This window comes from Oncorhynchus masou, chromosome 12, assembly GCF_036934945.1.
Source record: "Oncorhynchus masou masou isolate Uvic2021 chromosome 12, UVic_Omas_1.1, whole genome shotgun sequence".
Lineage (NCBI taxonomy): Eukaryota > Metazoa > Chordata > Actinopteri > Salmoniformes > Salmonidae > Oncorhynchus > Oncorhynchus masou.
In genome coordinates this window covers 69091143-69111195 of record NC_088223.1, presented here as the reverse complement: position 1 = coordinate 69111195, position 20053 = coordinate 69091143, and the positions used below count along the sequence as shown (strand labels likewise).

The following is a 20053-nucleotide window of genomic DNA, read 5'->3' as shown; positions in this document are numbered from 1 at the left end:
GTCATTGTACTCTCTAACAGGACTTTGCAGAGTAAATTAGACACAGAGAGAGAAGCCAGAGGTGACCCTGTTTGCCCCATACTCACGGAGGAACTGACAGGCCAGGAGAGGGACCGAGAAAGGCCATAGACAACACATGCAGCTCTACTTAGTATCTATACACTTACAGAGAGAAACACCTCTGGCAGCTTTGGTGTTATATGAGGACTGTACTCGACCTCAAGTGAACTGAATGAGACTCAATGGTATTTTGCATTGCTTTGAAGACAGAACAGCAGTCAGCAAAACTGTGCATGGATTTTTAAAATGACAAAATTGAGCCTGTGCAGGGAGAACTATTTAAAAGGCATGAGGTGACGAGCTGTAGTTAGGGAATAAAGGAAGTAATATTGAAGGAAGTGATCAATATGACACAATTAATGCCTTCATCATAAAACCTTCACATTTAATTTGTTGGTGCCCATGCCAAGAGGGGTGAATGACTCTTCAGGACAATTGCTTCTGACTGCTGCTCCCCAATTATCTTTTGCAGTGAGTTTGTGCACCCTAATGAAGCCCTAATGATCTGGAGAGAGAACCGAAAAAATCCTCCGTGCAACCATGGAGGAGATGCTCACAGAATTTCAAGCCAGGACGTCATGTAAAAATCTTCCCAGCGTGAAACAGTTGATAAATTGTTCTGATTGTGTTGTGATTGAGACGTCACGTTGTAAACATTTTCACAGCTTGAAAATATTCCCAGTCAATAATTGCACGCACGTTCATGTGGATAGCTGAGCTCGTGCGGATGTTTCTCTCACATCCCCTCAAACTTGATTTAGCTAGCTAACTGGCGTAATTAGCTGTAAACTGGTCGAAATGGTTTGTTCTCAGAGGTGTGCAGTTGTAACTTGTTTGTATAGCTAGCTAGCTAACTAACTAACCCAACTAACAAACAAATCATTTATATGCACTGTCAGTCGAAAACATAGCGCCCAAGTCTTAGCAATCGCGCGAGTCGACGCGCGAGTCCAGGTATTTATAAGTTGACCTCACGCCTCAACAAGCTTCCGTTGGTCAAGGTCAATACTCCTGGCCACCATTGATTGGCAGATGCGTGAAGCATATGAGCGTGCCCACAGAACAGTTTTTCGAGGTCGAGGGAGGGTGAGAGAGAAACATCCGCATGAGCACAGCCATCCACATAAAGAGATGTGCAATTATTGAACTGGTAACATTTTTATGCTGGGAGAAATCTTACAGCATGACGACACAATCAGAACGATCAGAACTATTGCGAACTATTTCACACTGGGATGATTTTTACATGACACAGGACATGCTGTATGTTGCTCATCAAACTGCCAGAACTAACCAAAAAGGAAAGAAATAATACAAGAACTCACAAACTTGCAATTATTCATTGTTTCCCAAGACACTGGAATATGAACATCAACAACAACAATATACAGTACAAGTCAAAAGTTTGGACACACCTACTCATTCAAGTAAATTTTTTCTTTTACTATTTTCTACATTGTAGAATAATAGTGAAGACATCAAAACTATCAAATAACACATATGGAATCATGTAGTAACCAAAAAAGTGTTTAAGAAATCAAAATGTATTTTATATTTGAGATTCTTCAAAGCTTCCACACTTTGCCTTGATGATAGCTTTGCACACGCTTGGCATTCTCTCAACTAACTTCACCTGAAATGCTTTTCCAACAGTCTTGAAGGAGTTCCCACATATGCTGAGAACTTGTTGGCTGCTTTTCCTTCACTCTGTGGTCCAACTCATCCCAAACCATCTCAATTGGGTTGAGGTCCAGTGATTGTGGAGACCAGGTCATCTGATGTATCACTCGATCACTCTCTTTGGTCAGATATCCCTGGAGGTGTGTTTTGGGCCATTGTCCTGTTGACAAACAAATGATAGTCCTAATAAGTGCAATCCAGGTGAGATAGCGTATCATTGCAGAATGCTATGGCAGCAATGCTGGTTAGGTGTGCCTTGAATTCTAAATAAACCACTGAAAGTGTCTCCATTTGAGGCCACACTACTTGCCTTGAGAGTTTTCAGCTATACCTTTTGTGGCTGTTTATTTACCACCACAGCCAGATACTGGCACTAAGACCGCACTCAGTCAGCTGTATAAGGAAATAAGAAAACAGGAAACCCCTCACCCAGAGGCGGCACTTCTAGTGGCCGAAGACTTTAATGCAGGGAAACTGAAATCAATTCTACCAAATTTCTATCAACATGCTAAATGTGCAACCAGAGGGAAAAAAATCTCCACACACAGAGACACGTTCAAAGCTCTCCCTCGCCCTCCATTTGGTAAATCTGACCACAACTCCATCTTCCTGATTCCTGCTTACAAGCAAAAATTAAAGCAGGTAGCACCATTGACTCGGCCTAAAAAAAAGGTGTCAGATGAAGCAGATGCTAAACTACAGGACTGTTTTGCTATGCTCGCATCGAGGCAAGCAACAGTGATGCATGCATGTGGGCATCAGCTGTTCCGGGCAACTGTGTGATCACTCTCTCCGTAGACGACGTGAGTAAGACCTTTAAATAGGTCAACATACACAAGGCTGCGGGGTCAGACTGATACCAGGACGTGTGCTCCGGTTATCTGCTGACCAACTGGTAGGTGTCTTCACTGACATTTTCAACATGTTCCTGATTGAGTCTGTAATACAAACATGTTTCAAGGAGACCACCATAATTCCTGTGCCCAAGAACACAAAGGCAACCTGCCTAAATGACTACAACCCCACGTCATGTTCGTAGCCATGAAGTGCTTTGAAAGGTTGGTAATGGCTCACATCAACACCATTATCCCAGAAACCCTAGACCCACTCCAATTTGCATACCACCCAAACAGATCCACAGATGATGCAATCTCTATTGCACTCCACACTGCCCTTTCCCACCTGGACAAAAGGAACACTTATGTGAGAATTGTATTCATTGACTACAGCTCAGCGTTCAACACCATAGTACCTTCAATGCTCATCACTAAGCTAAGGATCCTGGGACTAAACACTTCCCTCTGCAACTGGATCCTGTACTTCCTGACGGGCCACCCCCAGGCGGTGAGGGTAGGTAGCAACATATGTGCCACTCTGATCCTCAACACTGGAGGAGGTCAGAGACCTGGCCGGGTGGTGCCAGAATAACAACCTATGCCTCAATGTAACCAAGACAAAGGAGATGATTGTGGACTACAGGAAAAGGAGGACCGAGCACGCCCCCATTCTCATGAATGGCCTGTAGTGGAGCAGGTTGGGAGCTTCAAGTTCCTTGGTGTTCACATCACCAACAAACTAGAATGGTCCGAACACCAAGACAGTTGTGGAGAGGGCTTGACAAAGCCTATTCCCCTTCAGGATACTAAAAATATTTGGCATGGGTCCCCGGATCCTCAAAAGGTTCTACAGCTGCAACATTGAGAGCATCCTGACTGTTACCATCACTGCCTGGTATGGCAATTGCTCGGCCTCTGACCGCAGGGCACTACAGAGGGTAGTGCGTATGGCCCAGTACATCACTAGGGTTAAGCTGCCTGCCATCCAGTACCTCTACACCATGCGGTGTCAGAGGAAGGCCCTAAAAATTGTCAAAGACCCCAGCCACCCCAGTCATATAGTGATCTCTTTACTATCGCATGGAAAGCGGTATCGGAGTGCCAAGTCTGGGACAAAAAGGCTTCTCAACAGTTTTTACCACAAATAAACTTTTATTTGATTTGGGAACCACACCTACGGAGGACTTCCATTTACCTACACTTTGTCTCGCAAAGACACGGTGGTTAGAACCAAAAATCAGACCAAAGGACATATTTCCACCGGTCTAATATCCAGTGCGCGTGTTTCTTCGCCCTAGCAAGTCTCTTCTTCTTGTTGGTGTCCTTTTGTCCTGGTTTCCTTGCAGTAATTTGCCATGAAGGCCTGATTCATGCTGTCTCCTCTGAACAGTTCATGTTGAGATATGTCTGTTACTTGAACTCTGTGAAGCATTTATTTGGGCTGCAATCTGAGGTGCAGTTAACTCTTATAAACGTATCCTCTACAGCAGAGGTAACTCTGGGTTTCCTGTGGCAGTCCTCATTAGAACCATTTTCATCATAGTGCTTGATGGTTTTTGTGACTGCTCTAATATGGACTTGGTCTTTTACCAAATAGGGCTATCTTCTCTATACCACCCTTACCTTGTCACAACACAACGGATTGGCTCAAACACATGAAAAAGTTCCACAAATTAAGTTTTAGCAAAGCACACCTGTTAATTGAAATACATTCTAGGTGCCTACCTCTTGAAGCTGGGAAGGCAGGTAGCCTAGTGGTTAAACCGTTGGGCCAGCATCCACCAAAATGTTGCTAGATCGAATCCCTGATCTGACAAGGTAAAAATCTGTCCTTCTGCCCCTGAACAAGGCAGTTAACCTCTCTAGGGTACGTGAGATGCTGGCGTCCCACCTCGTCAACAGCCAGTGAAACTGTAGGGCGCCGAATTCAAAACAGAAATCCCATAATTAAAATTCCTCCATCATACATGTATTTTACACCATTCTAAAGATACACTTGTTGTAAATCCAGCCACAGTGTCCAATTTCAAAAAGCCTTTACGACAAAAGCAAACCAAACAATTATGTTAGGTCAGAGCCAAGTTACAGAAAAACACAGCCATTTTTCCAGCCAAGGAGAGGAGTCACAAAAATGATAAATATAGATCAAATTAATCACTAACCTTTGATGATCTTCATCAGATGACACTCATAGGACTTCATTTTACACAATACATGTATGTTTTGTACGGTAAAGTTCGTGTTTATATCCAAAAATCTTAGTTTACATTGACGCGTAATGTTCAGTAGTTCCAAAACATCCGGTGATTTTGCAGAGAGCCACATCAATTTACAGAAATACTCATAATAAACATTGCTAAAAGATACAACTGTTATGCATGGAATTTTAGATCCACTTCTCCTTAATGCAACCGCTGTGTCAGATTTCAAAAATCGCTTTACTGAAAAAGCACACCATGCAATAATCTGAGTACGGCGCTCAGAGACCAAAACAACCTACGTTGTGTAGTCAATAAAAGTCAGAAATAGCATTATAAATATTCACTTACCTTTGATGATCTTCATTAGAATGCACTCCCATCAGAATGCACTCATATCCATCATTTATGTTCAAATACCTCCTTGTTGTTAGCGTGTTTAGTACACAATTCAAATTCATGACGCGCGGTCACAAGCAGCAGACTAAAAGTCAAAAAGTTCCGTTACAGTCCGTAGAAACATGTCAAACGATGTATAGAATCCATCTTTAGGATGTTTTTAACATAAATCTTCAATAATTTTCCAACCGGAGAATTCCTTTGTCTGTAGAATTGCAATGGAACAGAGCTAACTATAACGTGAACGCGCGAGACTGAGCTCGTGGCTCTCTGGCAAAGCCCTGACTCATTCCCCTCTCATTCGCCCCCACTTCACAGTAGAAGCATCAAACAAGGTTCTAAAGACTGTTGACATCTAGTGGAAGACTGAGGAAGTGCCATTTGATCCCATAGAGGGTAGTTGAGAGCTGTTTCCGCAGGAACTACTTTTGCAGCAAGATGTGAGAATACACAGAGTTGGTAAAACTATTTCTGGAAAATATATTTGATAATTTCTAATTAAATTATTTTGATTTTGAAAAAAAATCTGCCTGCCTTGATGTTCATAAAACTCCACAATTGTTACCCAATTCGGAAACAAGTTGTATGTCGCAAGTAATGACTTCACAGTAGAGCCGTTTGAACATAAAAAATGTTTTTTTTTTAAATCAAAATGTGTTTATTGGCAGTTTATTGGCCTTCTCGAATATGTGAACTTTAATGTGCCTTAAATAATAACAAACTTATATGCCATCTGTAAATACAAATACATTTTTAAATTACAAGCCTTGTTGGTTAAGCCACAGAAAAAGTGAGCAACCTTCCCACTAGCTATGATTGGCTGAGTGAGCTGGACATGCCGAGGAAGGAGTTCGGATTGGCCTGCTATAGAAGCTCATCAGTCTGTGTTGCTAATCCTGTCGAACTCAACTTGAAAAAAAAAGCATTGTGTACTGGAGCTGCGTAAGTGGTGCTCTCCACTTTCTGGAGGACCAAGTTTTGAAATCAGTGGAATTAGAGTATGATAGCTAAAGAGATGGTGAAAACACATGTCTCCGGATTACATCTTCAAACTAAGGGCATGGCATTCCTGACAGGGAGATGCGTGCATGCACGATGATGTATAAAGGTAAGATAGTCTAGTGTTAGCTAGCTACATTTTCAGATATTACATGATTTCTAATTATGACAGAAAGTGGTTTCATTTCAAGCTAAAGTGTACTGTTAGCGATCTAGCTAACATTAGCTGGCTGGCTCCCTAGCTAAAGTTATTGTTCATTTCCCAGAGCCGTTTGATGTTCTAGGTAGAGCCTAATGTTAGCTAGCTAACATTGAACATGGTTGGTTAGCTCCCATTACTGTGGCATTGTTGGCACTGTTCATTTTTGTTTAACTAGCTAACGTTAGCTGGCTGGCTCGTTAGCTAACGTGACGTGTGTGAACTTACACTTTGTTTACCTAGCTAGCTAGCTATATGTCTTAAGCTAAAGTGTACTGTTAGCTATCTAGCTAACATTAGCTGGCTGGCTCCCTAGCTAAAGTTAATATTCATTTCCCAAAGCCGTTTGATGTTCTAGATAGAGCCTAATGTTAGCTAGCTAACATTGATCATGATTTGGTTAGCTCCCAGCACTGTGTCATTGTTGGCACTGTTCATTGTTGTTTAACTAGCTAACATTGGCTGGCTGGCTCGTTAGCTAACGTTACGTGACGTGTGTACAACACCCGTTGAATATGGCCAGTGTCAGTAAACGTCTGCAAAAAAGCATAATGAAATTGTTGCAAGCAGGGATGTTTAGACTGTTTTCATGTTATCCAGAGGTAAACAAAACATTGGCCAGAGCGTCAAGTGTGCACTTTCAGAGTGAAACGAGATGGGTGGCGCTAAAGCTTAGGGTGAGGGTGTGAACGATAGATAGCAAAATATTCAAAGGTGATTGTCTCAAAAGTGAGTTTACATGTTGATCAACTTTCAAAGCAGAATTCCCGTTGTTCCTCAAATGCAGTGTATGATATACCATTTTTGTATGAGAGTACATTTATCTAATGTAAAAAAAATCCTTTCAAATTTTGCTACATAAGACCAAATCCAGGTGGAGAGTCACAATTAGTGTATGAATTGACAGCTCACCTTTCTGTTGTACAGTATATGTATTCTGGAGGCCTTAAGTAAACAAGTTTTCACAAGGGCTATTAGCAGGACAATAGACACGATGTGGTCCCAAAAACATCTCTCTGACATAGTGTTCAGCATATCTCTTGATGATGATTCTCAAGCCGACACAAACTACTTTCAATAATTAACTTTTCATTATTTATTTATTTTTCCATATTTTCTCGTTATGTAGCCTACTGTAGCCTACAGTGATGCCTCTTGCACATCTCAGTACTAGAGGCATCACTATAGTGCCTGGTTCGAAACCAGGCTTTATCACATTCGCCGTGATTGGGAGTCCCATAGGGCGGCCACAATTGGCCCAGCGCCATCTGGGTTTTGTCAGGGTAGGCCGTCATTGTAAATAAGAATTTGTTCTTAACGGACTTGCCTAGTTAAGTAAAGGTTACGTAATGTAATGTGTTTTGTTTAGTAAATTGTTTTGTAAATATGAATTCACATTTGTGCTGCCACTAAATAAACAATGAATTATTTAAGTCAATATTTTTATTATTAAAATATATTTTATGATGGAGGGAGGGTGGATAGGGAGTTAAAATGTTTTACCACAAAGGGTACTTCAATGGAACCTTTATAAGGGGTGCTTTGAATCACCTTTATCAAGGGATCTTCAAAGAACATATAGTGGTTCCCCCACAGTTTCAATTTGAAGAGCACCTAAAGGATACTCCAGGATCCTTTCCTTTTTAGAGTGTAGGAGTAAATGTCAGCTGGCTTTTCAAAGCCGAGCATTCAGAGGTCAAGACAGCAGGTGTGTGTGTGTGTGTGTGTGTGTGTGTGTGTGTGTGTGTGTGTGTGTGTGTGTGTGTGTGTGTGTGTGTGTGTGTGTGTGTGTGTGTGTGTGTGTGTGTGTGTGTGTGTGTGTGTGTGTGTGTGTGTGTGTGTGTGTGTGAGAGAGTGAAAGAGATAGAGAAAATTTCAAAACACACACAGTAAAGTGTGTTAATGAGTTCCAAGAGCTGATCTGTTATCCAACAATTAGTTTTATAGCCCGGCTACTGTGTGAAAATACTCCAAGCAATAGTCTACCCATGCGTGGTCAACTATGTCAGCACCGTTTCGCACTGCTCTGAGAGAAGAAAGACTACTTAATAAACATATACATTTTAAAACAGTATTTTTATTAACCCTACATTGTAATTGTATAAAAGCCCCTTAGATATTAATTTAGAATTTAGAAGGACATTTTATTAATCTTCCAGTATTTTAATTTTGAGAATCCGGTAAAGAAATGTGTATGTAGAGGGGTAACTTTCTTCACTATTTCTCTTACCAATTTGTACAATTGTGTGATTAGCCTACCAGTTGGTGTAACTGTAATGTTAATTATCTTGAGCGGAATTGCTCTCTTCACTATCACAGTATTAAACACTTTCAAATGCTTTCATGATTTAAATCGCTTTAGCCGACGTATGTTGACCCATCATCTCCATTTCGCCTGAGTTGCACCCGACCAGCTCCATTCCCCCCGTTAGGCATGGCTGCATGGTGCACCCCTTTCCCCGGTTAGGCATGGCTGCATGGCACACGCTCTTTCTCCGTTAGGCATGGCCACATGGTGCACCCCTTTTCCCGGTTAGGCATGGCTGCATGGCACACGCTCTTTCTCCGTTAGGCACGGCCACATGGTGCACCCCTTTTCCCGGTTAGGCACGGCCACATGGTGCACCCCTTTTCCCGGTTAGGCACGGCCACAAGGTGCACCCCTTTTCCCGGTTAGGCATGGCCACATGGTGCACCCCTTTTCCCGGTTAGGCATGGCCACATGGTGCACCCCTTTTCCCGGTTAGGCACGGCCACATGGTGCACCCCTTTTTCCCGGTTAGGCACGGCCACATGGTGCACCCCTTTTCCCGGTTAGGCACGGCCACATAGTGCACCCCTTTTCCCGGTTAGGCACGGCCACATGGTGCACCCCTTTTCCCGGTTAGGCATGGCTGCATGGTGCACCCCTTTCCCCGGTTAGGCATGGCTGCATGGCACACGCTCTTTCTCCGTTAGGCATGGCCACATGGTGCACCCCTTTTCCCGGTTAGGCATGGCTGCATGGCACACGCTCTTTCTCCGTTAGGCACGGCAACATGGTGCACCCCTTTTCCTGGTTAGGCACGGCCACATGGTGCACCCCTTTTCCCGGTTAGGCACGGCCACATGGTGCACCCCTTTTCCCGGTTAGGCATGGCCACATGGTGCACCCCTTTTCCCGGTTAGGCACGGCCACATGGTGCACCCCTTTTCCCGGTTAGGCACGGCCACATGGTGCACCCTTTTCCCTGTTAGGCACGGCCACATGGTGCACCCCTTTTCCCGGTTAGGCACGGCCACATGGTGCACCCCTTTTCCCGGTTAGGCACGGCCACATGGTGCACCCCTTTTCCCGGTTAGGCACGGCCACATGGTGCACCCCTTTTCCCACATGGTTAGGCACGGCCACATGGTGCACCCCTTTTCCCGGTTAGGCATGGCCACATGGTGCACCCATTTTCCCGGTTAGGCATGGCCACATGGTGCACCCCTTTTCCCGGTTAGGCACGGCCACATGGTGCACCCCTTTTCCCGGTTAGGCATGGCTGCATGGCACACGCTCTTTCTCCGTTAGGCATGGCCACATGGTGCACCCCTTTTCCCGGTTAGGCACGGCCACATGGTGCACCCCTTTTGCCGGTTAGGCATGGCCACATGGTGCACCCCTTTTCCCGGTTAGGCACCCCTTTTCCCGGCCACATGGTGCACCCCTTTTCCCGGTTAGGCACGGCCACATGGTGCACCCCTTTTCCCGGTTAGGCACGGCCACATGGTGCACCCCTTTTCCCGGTTAGGCACGGCCACATGGTGCACCCCTTTTCCCGGTTAGGCACGGCCACATGGTGCACCCATTTTCCCGGTTAGGCATGGCTGCATGGTGCACCCCTTTCCACCCCTTTTCCCGGTTAGGCATGGCTGCATGGCACACGCTCTTTCTCCGTTAGGCATGGCCACATGGTGCACCCCTTTTCCCGGTTAGGCATGGCTGCATGGCACACGCTCTTTCTCCGTTAGGCATGGCCACATGGTGCACCCCTTTTCCCGGTTAGGCACGGCCACATGGTGCACCCCTTTTCCCGGTTAGGCATGGCCACATGGTGCACCCATTTTCCCGGTTAGGCATGGCCACATGGTGCACCCCTTTTCCCGGTTAGGCACGGCCACATGGTGCACCCCTTTTCCCGGTTAGGCACGGCCACATGGTGCACCGCTTTTCCCTGTTAGGCACGCCACATGGTGCACCCCTTTTCCCGGTTAGGCACGGCCACATGGTGCACCCTTTTCCCGGTTAGGCACGGCCACATGGTGCACCCCTTTTCCCGGTTAGGCACGGCCACATGGTGCACCCCTTTTCCCCCGGTTAGGCACGGCCACATGGTGCACCGCTTTTCCCGGTTAGGCATGGCCACATGGTGCACCCCTTTTCCCGGTTAGGCACGGCCACATGGTGCACCCCTTTTCCCGGTTAGGCACGGCCACATGGTGCACCCACTTTTCCCTGTTAGGCACGGCCACATGGTGCACCCCTTTTCCCGGTTAGGGCACGGCCACATGGTGCACCCCTTTTCCCGGTTAGGCACGGCCACATGGTGCACCCCTTTTCCCGGTTAGGCACGGCCACATGGTGCACCCCTTTTCCCGGTTAGGCACGGCCACATGGTGCACCCCTTTTCCCGGTTAGGCACGGCCACATGGTGCACCCATTTTCCCGGTTAGGCATGGTGCCCCATTTTCCCGGTTAGGCATGGCCACATGGTGCACCCCTTTTCCCGGTTAGGCACGGCCACATGGTGCACCCCTTTTCCCGGTTAGGCATGGCTGCATGGCACACGCTCTTTCTCCATTAGGCATGGCCACATGGTGCACCCCTTTTCCCCGTTAGGCACGGCCACATGGTGCACCCCTTTTCCCGGTTAGGCACGGCCACATGGTGCACCCCTTTTCCCGGTTAGGCACGGCCACATGGTGCACCCCTTTTCCCGGTTAGGCATGGCCACATGGTGCACCCCTTTTCCCGGTTAGGCACGGCCACATGGTGCACCCCTTTTCCCGGTTAGGCACGGCCACATGGTGCACCCCTTTTCCCGGTTAGGCACGGCCACATGGTGCACCCCTTTTCCCGGTTAGGCACGGCCACATGGTGCACCCCTTTTCCCGGTTAGGCATGGCTGCATGGTGCACCCCTTTCCCCATGGTTAGGCATGGCTGCATGGCACACGCTCTTTCTCCGTTAGGCATGGCCACATGGTGCACCCCTTTTCCCGGTTAGGCATGGCTGCATGGCACACGCTCTTTCTCCGTTAGGCACGGCCACATGGTGCACCCCTTTTCCCGGTTAGGCACGGCCACATGGTGCACCCCTTTTCCCGGTTAGGCACGGCCACATGGTGCACCCCTTTTCCCGGTTAGGCATGGCCACATGGTGCACCCCTTTTCCCGGTTAGGCACGGCCACATGGTGCACCCCTTTTCCCGGTTTTCCCCGTTAGGCACGGCCACATGGTGCACCCCTTTTCCCTGTTAGGCACGGCCACATGGTGCACCCCTTTTCCCGGTTAGGCACGGCCACATGGTGCACCCTTTTCCCGGTTAGGCACCCCTTTTCCCGGCCACATGGTGCACCCTTTTCCCGGTTAGGCACGGCCACATGGTGCACCCTTTTCCCGGTTAGGCACGGCCACATGGTGCACCCCTTTTCCCGGTTAGGCACGGCCACATGGTGCACCCCTTTTCCCGGTTCCCATGGTTAGGCATGGCCACATGGTGCACCCATTTTCCCGGTTAGGCATGGCCACACCCCTTTTCCCGGTTAGGCATGGCCACATGGTGCACCCCTTTTCCCGGTTAGGCACGGCCACATGGTGCACCCCTTTTCCCGGTTAGGCACGGCCACATGGTGCACCCCTTTTCCCGGTTAGGCACGGCCACATGGTGCACCCCTTTTCCCGGTTAGGCACGGCCACATGGTGCACCCCTTTTCCCGGTTAGGCACGGCCACATGGTGCACCCCTTTTCCCGGTTAGGCACGGCCACATGGTGCACCCATTTTCCCGGTTAGGCACGGCCACATGGTGCACCCCTTTTCCCGGTTAGGCACGGCCACATGGTGCACCCCTTTTCCCGGTTAGGCACGGCCACATGGTGCACCCCCCGGTTTTCCACATGGTTAGGCACGGCCACATGGTGCACCCCTTTTCCCGGTTAGGCACGGCCACATGGTGCACCGCTTTTCCCTGTTAGGCATGGCCACATGGTGCACCCCTTTTCCCGGTTAGGCACGGCCACATGGTGCACCCCTTTTCCCCACATGGTTAGGCACGGCCACATGGTGCACCCATTTCCCGGTTAGGCACGGCCACATGGTGCACCCTTTTTCCCGGTTAGGCATGGCCACATGGTGCACCCCTTTTTCCCGGTTAGGCACGGCCACATGGTGCACCCCTTTTCCCGGTTAGGCACGGCCACATGGTGCACCCCTTTTCCCGGTTAGGCATGGCCACATGGTGCACCCCTTTTCCCGGTTAGGCATGGCCACATGGTGCACCCATTTTCCCGGTTAGGCATTGCCACATGGTGCACCCCTTTTCCCGGTTATGCACGGCCACATGGTGCACCCCTTTTCCGGGTTAGGCACGGCCACATGGTGCACCCCTTTTCCCGGTTAGGCATGGCCACATGGTGCACCCCTTTTCCCGGTTAGGCATGGCCACATGGTGCACCCCCAATATCAAGGTGCACGTGGGCTTATTTATGTAATGAATATGAATTCAGAAGGCAGAAATTATTAAATATTTAAAGCATTAGAGTTTTAAGAATTGTGTGTGTTCAATTATTTGTGACATTGTGGCATTTAAAGCATATTGAAATTAGTAGCAATAGGATTTGAAGCACTAGCCTACCCGCGTGTGGTCAACTATTTCAGCACCGTTTCGCGCTGCTCTGAGACAAGCATGGGGACTGGTCTTGATAAACCATTGAGATTTTTATTTTTACTGAATCTACAATCTAGTTAGACTACAATTAGGGTGAGGATTGAATATTAACATCGTTTGACATGTTCCTATGAACTTTACGGATACAATTTGGATTTTTTTGTCTGATTGTTTTGACTGACTTTGAGCCTGTGGATTACTGAAGAAAACGCGCTAACTAAACGGAGGTTTTTGGATATAAAGAGACTTTATCGAACAAAAGGAACATTTATTGAGTAAATGAATGTCTTCTGATTGCCACCATATGAAGATCAACAAAGGTAAGGGATTAATTTGATCTCTATTTCTGAGTTTTGTAACGCTTCTGCTTGGCTGGTTACTGTTTGTAATAATTTGTCAACTGGGCTATGTTCTGGGCTAGGTATGCTTTCGCCGAAAAGCCTTTTATAAATATGACACTGTGGTTGGTTTAACAAGAAGTTAATCTTTAAACCTATGTGAAATATGTTTTGTTTTCTGAATTTTTATAATGAGCATTTCTGTAATTGAATTTGGTGCTCTGCAACCTCACTGTTTGTAAGCCAGGTGGGGCGCTAGCGTTCCACATACCCTAGAGAGGTTAAATAACGTGCCATAGAATTCTGCTGTAGCTCGCAAGGTGTGCTGCAGTATGAAACAACTTTTACAGGAAAAACTACTGTAAGCTGCTCCAACTGCATCAAGACTCCTGTAGTGTGGCAGACTGAGCGGTAGATTTCCGCATGTTGGCGGCTGAGAGTGCCTGCAACCCAGAAGCCCAGTTCGATACGTTCCTTCACGGATTATCACAGGTGAATAAAAATGAGCTTGCAGCCCGAGAGCTGCCCATGGACCTTGAATCCCTCATAGCCTTGACCATCTGGAAAGATGTATCACTTAAGTTCCCTTGGAAATTACAATGGGCTTTCGACTCACCTCCTCTGAAGCACATTCAACTGGGCAGGGCTAGATTGTTTCCACCAAGAGATGTCTGTTTGTGGCGCTACGGGACGTTTGTTATCTACCTGCCCATTAAAAGACCTGCTCATCAGTTGTTACGAGTACACTGGTGAGTTTCCAATCTCTCACTACTCGTAACTCCCTCTATGCTACCCTGTTGTGGGGAGACCAGTCCATCCGACTGCTCATTGACTCTAGCGCCAACGAAAGCTTTATGGACACTACCCTGGTGTCAGAGCTGGGTATTGCCACTCAACTTCTTTCCTTCCCGATGGACGTCAGAGTGCTGGATGAGTCACTGACAATATGGTTCCTATCAACCTGCGAATGTCAGGCAACCACAGTGAGCCTATGCAGTTTCTGCTCCTGGAGTCTCCTCATGTACCCATAGTTTTGAGATTTTCATGGCTCCAGAGGTATAACCCCCTTATCGATGGAGCTACGGGTTCCATCATGGGTTGGAGTCCATTTTGCTATGCACATTGTCTGCAGTCGACGCAGACAATAACTCAACCACGCTGCAGCAACGCTTGGGTAAAGCTTCGGATCTGTCATGCCCTGGCCATAGAGAGGCTTTTATTCTCTATTTTGGGTAGGCCAGGGTGTGACTAGGGTGGGCATTCTAGCTTCTTTATTTCTATGTTTTCTGTTTCTATGTTTTGGCCGGGTATGGTTCTCAATCAGGGACAGCTGTCTATCGTTATCTCTGATTGGGAATCATACTTAGGCAGCCTTTTTTCCTTTGTATTTTGTGGGTAGTTTTCTTTGTTCGTGGCACTATAGCCCTAGTAAGCTTCACAGTTGTTTCTATGTTTCTTGTTTTATTGGCGACATTTACATAAATAAAGGAAAATGTACGCTCACCACGCTGCACCTTGACAGGATCTCTCCACCGTTCCCGCGTAGTACCAGGACTTAAGGGAGATTTTCAATTCTGCCCGCGCCACATCTCTTCCTCTGCCCTACGACTGTGCTATCGACCGTCTCCCGGGTTACCGCAGCACCTTGGGCCGACTTTATCCACTGTCGGATCAGGAGACCATAGTTATGAAGGGTATATTGAGGACTCTCTCGCTGCAGGGATTATGCGTCTCACTACCTCCCCCGCCGGCGCAGGGTTCATCTTTGTGGAGTAGAAGGACAAGACCCTGAATCCATGTATTGACTACCGGGGTCTTAATGACATTACGATTAAAAAACGTTACCGCTATCACTCACCTCCTCGGCTTTGGAGCCTCTCCAGGGGGCGGTCATCTTCTCTAAATTGGACCTTCTGAACGCCCGTCATCTGGTTCCGATACGGGAAGGAGACAAGTGGAAGACAGCCTTTTACACGGCTAGCGGGCACTACTAGTACCTGTTGCTGCCATTCTGACTGACCAACGCTCCCACATGTTCCAGATCCTGGTCAATGATGTGCTCCGTGACATGTTCAACCGATTTATGTTTGTCTACCTCGATGAAATCCTAATTTATTCCCAGTCAGTTTAAGAGCACATCTTCCATGTCCGACAGATCCTCCAGCATCTCCTGGAGAACCAGCTTTTCGAGAAGGAGGAGAAATGTGAATTCCATCGCTCCACCATCTCCTTCTTAGGATATTTCATCACTGCAGGGAATAGTCAGATGGAACCTGCCAAGGTGAGAGTGGTGGTGGATTGACCTCAACCCACAACCAGTGAGCAGCTGCAACCTTTCCTGGGGTTTGCTAATTTCTACCGTTGTTTCGTCCGGGGTTACAGTACCCTTGCTTCCCCCCTCTCTGCACTCACCTCTCCCAATGTTCCTTTCATATGGGCTCCAGCAGCTGACCAGGCATTCTTAGACCTCAAGCAGAGATTCTCTCTACAGCTCCCATCTTAATCCATGCGGACCCTTTCCGTCAGTTCTTGGCAGTGTATTCCAGTACCTGGTTGACTGGGAGGGTTATGGCCCGGAGTTAGGTCCCCACCATTAATATCCCGGACCGAGCCCTCGTTGTGAACTTCCGCCTTCTACACCCCAGTCAACCAGGTATGTCCCAGGGTAGGTCGCCAGATGTCACACCCTGATCTGTTTCACATGTCTTGTGATTGTCTCCAACCCCAATCAGGTGTCTCCCATTACCTTGTGTATTTGGACCTGCGTTTTCTGCTTGCCTGTTGCCAGTTCGTCTTGTCCCATCTAGTCCTACCAGCGTGTTACCGTGTTGTCCTGTGCTTTAGTTTTTATTTTTCCTAGACTTCCAGTTCTGACCTTTCTGCCTGTCCCTGATCCTGCACCTGCCTGACTCCGATTTGGAATACGACTCTTTTCCTGCCTTGACCTACCGATTGCCTGCCCATTGTACTGTAATAAACTCTGAAACTCGTACTAGCTGCCTCCTGTGTCTGCATCTGGGTCTCAGCCTGAGCCGTGATAATAAGCTATAATGCTAGGCTATTCAATTGGCTACATCTGTTGGTACAATTCTTTTTACATTTTTGCTCCCTAACCTAAAAAAAAATACACCACTGATCAAGTGGCCCCTATTCAAAAGCCTAATCCGCACATTATCACTCAGCATTACTCTGCATCTCTCCCTCTCTCTCCTCTCCCTCTCAATCTCTCTCTCCTCTCCCTCTCAGTCTCTCTCTCTTTTCCCTCGCACTCTGGTTTCCAGTGAGCAGAGAAAACATCACTGCACAGTCGAGCTAGATTTTAAGCAGATGAGAACGAGCTCTCCTTTTGAAGTGTGTCTTTGTTATATACTGAGCCTTGGCATAGATCCTTGTGAGAAAAACTCAGACATTTTCAGTAAATTCTGTCTCTGGGGCAGACTGGAAAGGAGCTGTTGAATCTCATAGGCCTTCCTTTCACATCTGATGCAGAGGAATGGACAACTTCTATTTTGCTTGTTTGCTCACAGAAATGCAGGAATGCACAGTAAAATGCACAATGGAGTTTGCAATGCACAGCTGAGACTGCACATTAAGGAAATACTGTGCATGTGTGAATGTACATACAGTACATACAATACATGACAGTACTGTACATGTGAGAGCCAAAAATAGGTGTTCACATGTGTATGGATGTTCAAAGAGAAAGAGAGTGATATATTGTGAGAGTGTGTCCAGTAGGAATATATGGGTGCTTTTATTCAGTGGCTTTATACAGAATGAATAACAGTAATGTCCCCATCTCTGTCATCTTAGTTTACTGTGTTTTTCTCTCTCTGAGAAAATATCTACATATCCTGCCTCCTCTTGGATTCCTAACACCGGCCCCTCTGCTTATGACTCACGAGGTCACAGGAAATATCAACAACGCGAATAAACACTTAACACCTGCTTGGATCCTTAACACCTGCTTGGATCCTTACTGCTATATCAGGGTTTAGTACTGTCCCTATGGACACACAGCAGCTGTTATTCACAACACTATTTTGGGAAGAGTTTTGCCAAAGACCACCCCTCCTAACCCTGCCAATACACATAGGCTATACATAGACATACCAGTAGCCACAACCCCCTCCTACCCTGCTGAAACTCGTCAATATAAAGCATGCAGCCCCTCTCAGTAGGCCCCCAGAACAGTAAGGCTGCTGCTGTCTGAACTCTTTCCACAGTAAGTGCGTTGTTACTTATTTATAGCAACACATATCCCAGAGGGGCAAAGTAATTGAAACCAAATGTGATGCCGACAGGACTGATATGGGGAAGTGGGCCGGTCAGCCCCAGCGTTCACTCGCTAGCAGCCCCGAGGGTTACAGATCAACACCCTTGGAAATCTTTTTTGCAATTCATTTTTATTAAATAGTTGTGGCTTTCCACCTTCGTAACTTCTCCTGGCAATACATTAATTTCCAGCCTCAGTCCAGAGGTCTCCGTAAACAGCGGTTCAAAAATATACTTTTGTGAACGTCGGGAAAAACCTAAAGCAAAAAACAGAGCTACTGAGACTAAACTAAAAATACTATTTTCAAAAGATGAAGGCAAAATGTCTTTAGTTTCTTCAGAACAATGAGGCAATAGTGTTTTAAGTAAAGAACATGCTTCTTTCTCCATACATACTCCCCCTCCCACCAGTCAACAGTTATGAGTAGGAAACTTAAATGTCCCCCTAAAACAAAGGACAGTAACTGAGCGAAAACTAAACTTACCTCTCCCTCTGTCTTGCTCTCCTTCTCCTATATCTCTGTCTCTTTCTCTCTCAGGGCTCTCAGTGAGCTCTCACTAAGTCAGGGAGTGTCAGGCAGATAAAAGGAGATTGAGCTACTCTTAAAAAGTTGCATGAGGCCTCCTCTGACAGACTCCAGGCAGCCCCCTTGTCAGCTTTTCCAATAACACACTCCCCGGCCAAGTCCCTGCCCAATTCGTGAGGTATTTCCTGGACACTACGCGCACTCTGTTATCCCAGCCATCTCATTGGAGGCTCTTTTTACGCTTGCTATGTTAGGTTAAGTTGGAGGCTACTCTACTCCGCTCTGCTGTGCTACTGGTGGGGACTGGAGATTCTGCACCACACTGTCTTCTAGTGCTGAGTTACAGCCTTCTGGTCACCAGCCAGATTTAGAAGCCCAGACACATGTGGGAAGTTACAGGCAGGGCTGTCTGACTGTGTGTGTGTGTGTGTGTGTGTGTGTGTGTGTGTGTGTTGTGTGTGTGTGTGTGTGGTGTACGTGTGGGTGCGTGGGTGCGTGCGTGCGTGTACGGTTGTGTTTGTATTTATGTGTGTGCATGTGTCTTTTGGAGGGTGGGAGGGGGTATGGGGGGTATCTCTGAAAGAAAAGAAGGACTGTAAAAATAGAAGGAAAAAAACATTCCCCTCCTCCACCTAATATGCTGTGGCCTGCCAGTCCATCCAGCAAGGGAGGAAATAACCACAAAGGTTCTCCTACACAGCACTTTCTTTTACTCCCCCTCCCAGCCACAGCGTGGTCAGAGCTGATGAATAATAGTAATCATTGTTTAACAGGCACGGCCCATCCAGCATCTTAATAAGTGGTCCGTGAAGACAGCCCATAGACACAAGGGAACGCATGGGGTTGTTGTTGGTGGTGGTGTGGAGCTTCAGCTGCTTGGGTTCATGATTTTTTATCGATAAAGGGAAATCCCTAATAAGCCAGCAGCACGAGACACAATGCTCCTGAGCTACTTGACTTGCATGTGGAGATGTAGCCTACAGTTTTAATACAGTACATCTGGGGAGTTATCATTGCTGTTTTAAATAAATGTTTAAAGATTCCAAGAAGAAGAGGAATACAATCTTTGAAAAAAGGTCCCATCTAGAACCTAAAAGGGTTCTTCGGCTGTCCCGATAGAAGAACCCTTTGAATAACCCTTTTTGGTTCCAGGTAGTACCCATTTGGGTTACATGGAATCAAAAAGGGTTCTACCTGGAACCAAAAAGGGTTATCCCATGGGGACAGTCAAAGAACACTTTTGAAACCTTTTTTTTATGTAGGAGAGATAGAACATAAAAAACAAGAGCATTGGTGAATTTCAGGAAGGTTAAAGCTTTGGCTTACTCTTGGCTTTGTTGTGTTGTTGTGTGAATCTCACCTCTGAGACAATTCCCCAACCTGTTATATGAATATCCAGGCTGGAATTGACAGTGAATCCTTCCTGGGCTCATTTTCTATTTTGATATGGGTTTCAAAACTACCAATTAGAGTGATATTCCATCGACAGGATTTAGAGCGGGTCCAAACACAAGCAGCCTTAGAAAATATGGATTGTGACACAGATGTCATCATGAATAAATATACGACAATTGATTCTTCCACCAACAACATTCACTGCTCTCTCTCCTTTCCAAACACCTGCTCCAT

At 46.8% G+C, this 20053-nt stretch overlaps 1 protein-coding gene across 1 annotated transcript in view; it reads right to left on the bottom strand.

The window, feature by feature from the left end:
- LOC135550720 (delta-sarcoglycan-like) overlaps window positions 1-18609 on the bottom strand; it is a 104974-nt gene extending 86365 nt beyond the window's left edge. Inside the window, exon 1 of the mRNA XM_064981772.1 lies at window positions 18383-18609. The gene's annotated coding sequence lies outside the window, so the exon portion shown is untranslated. The remainder of the gene's footprint in view (window positions 1-18382) is intronic.
- Between the last annotated feature and the right edge of the window lie 1444 nt (window positions 18610-20053).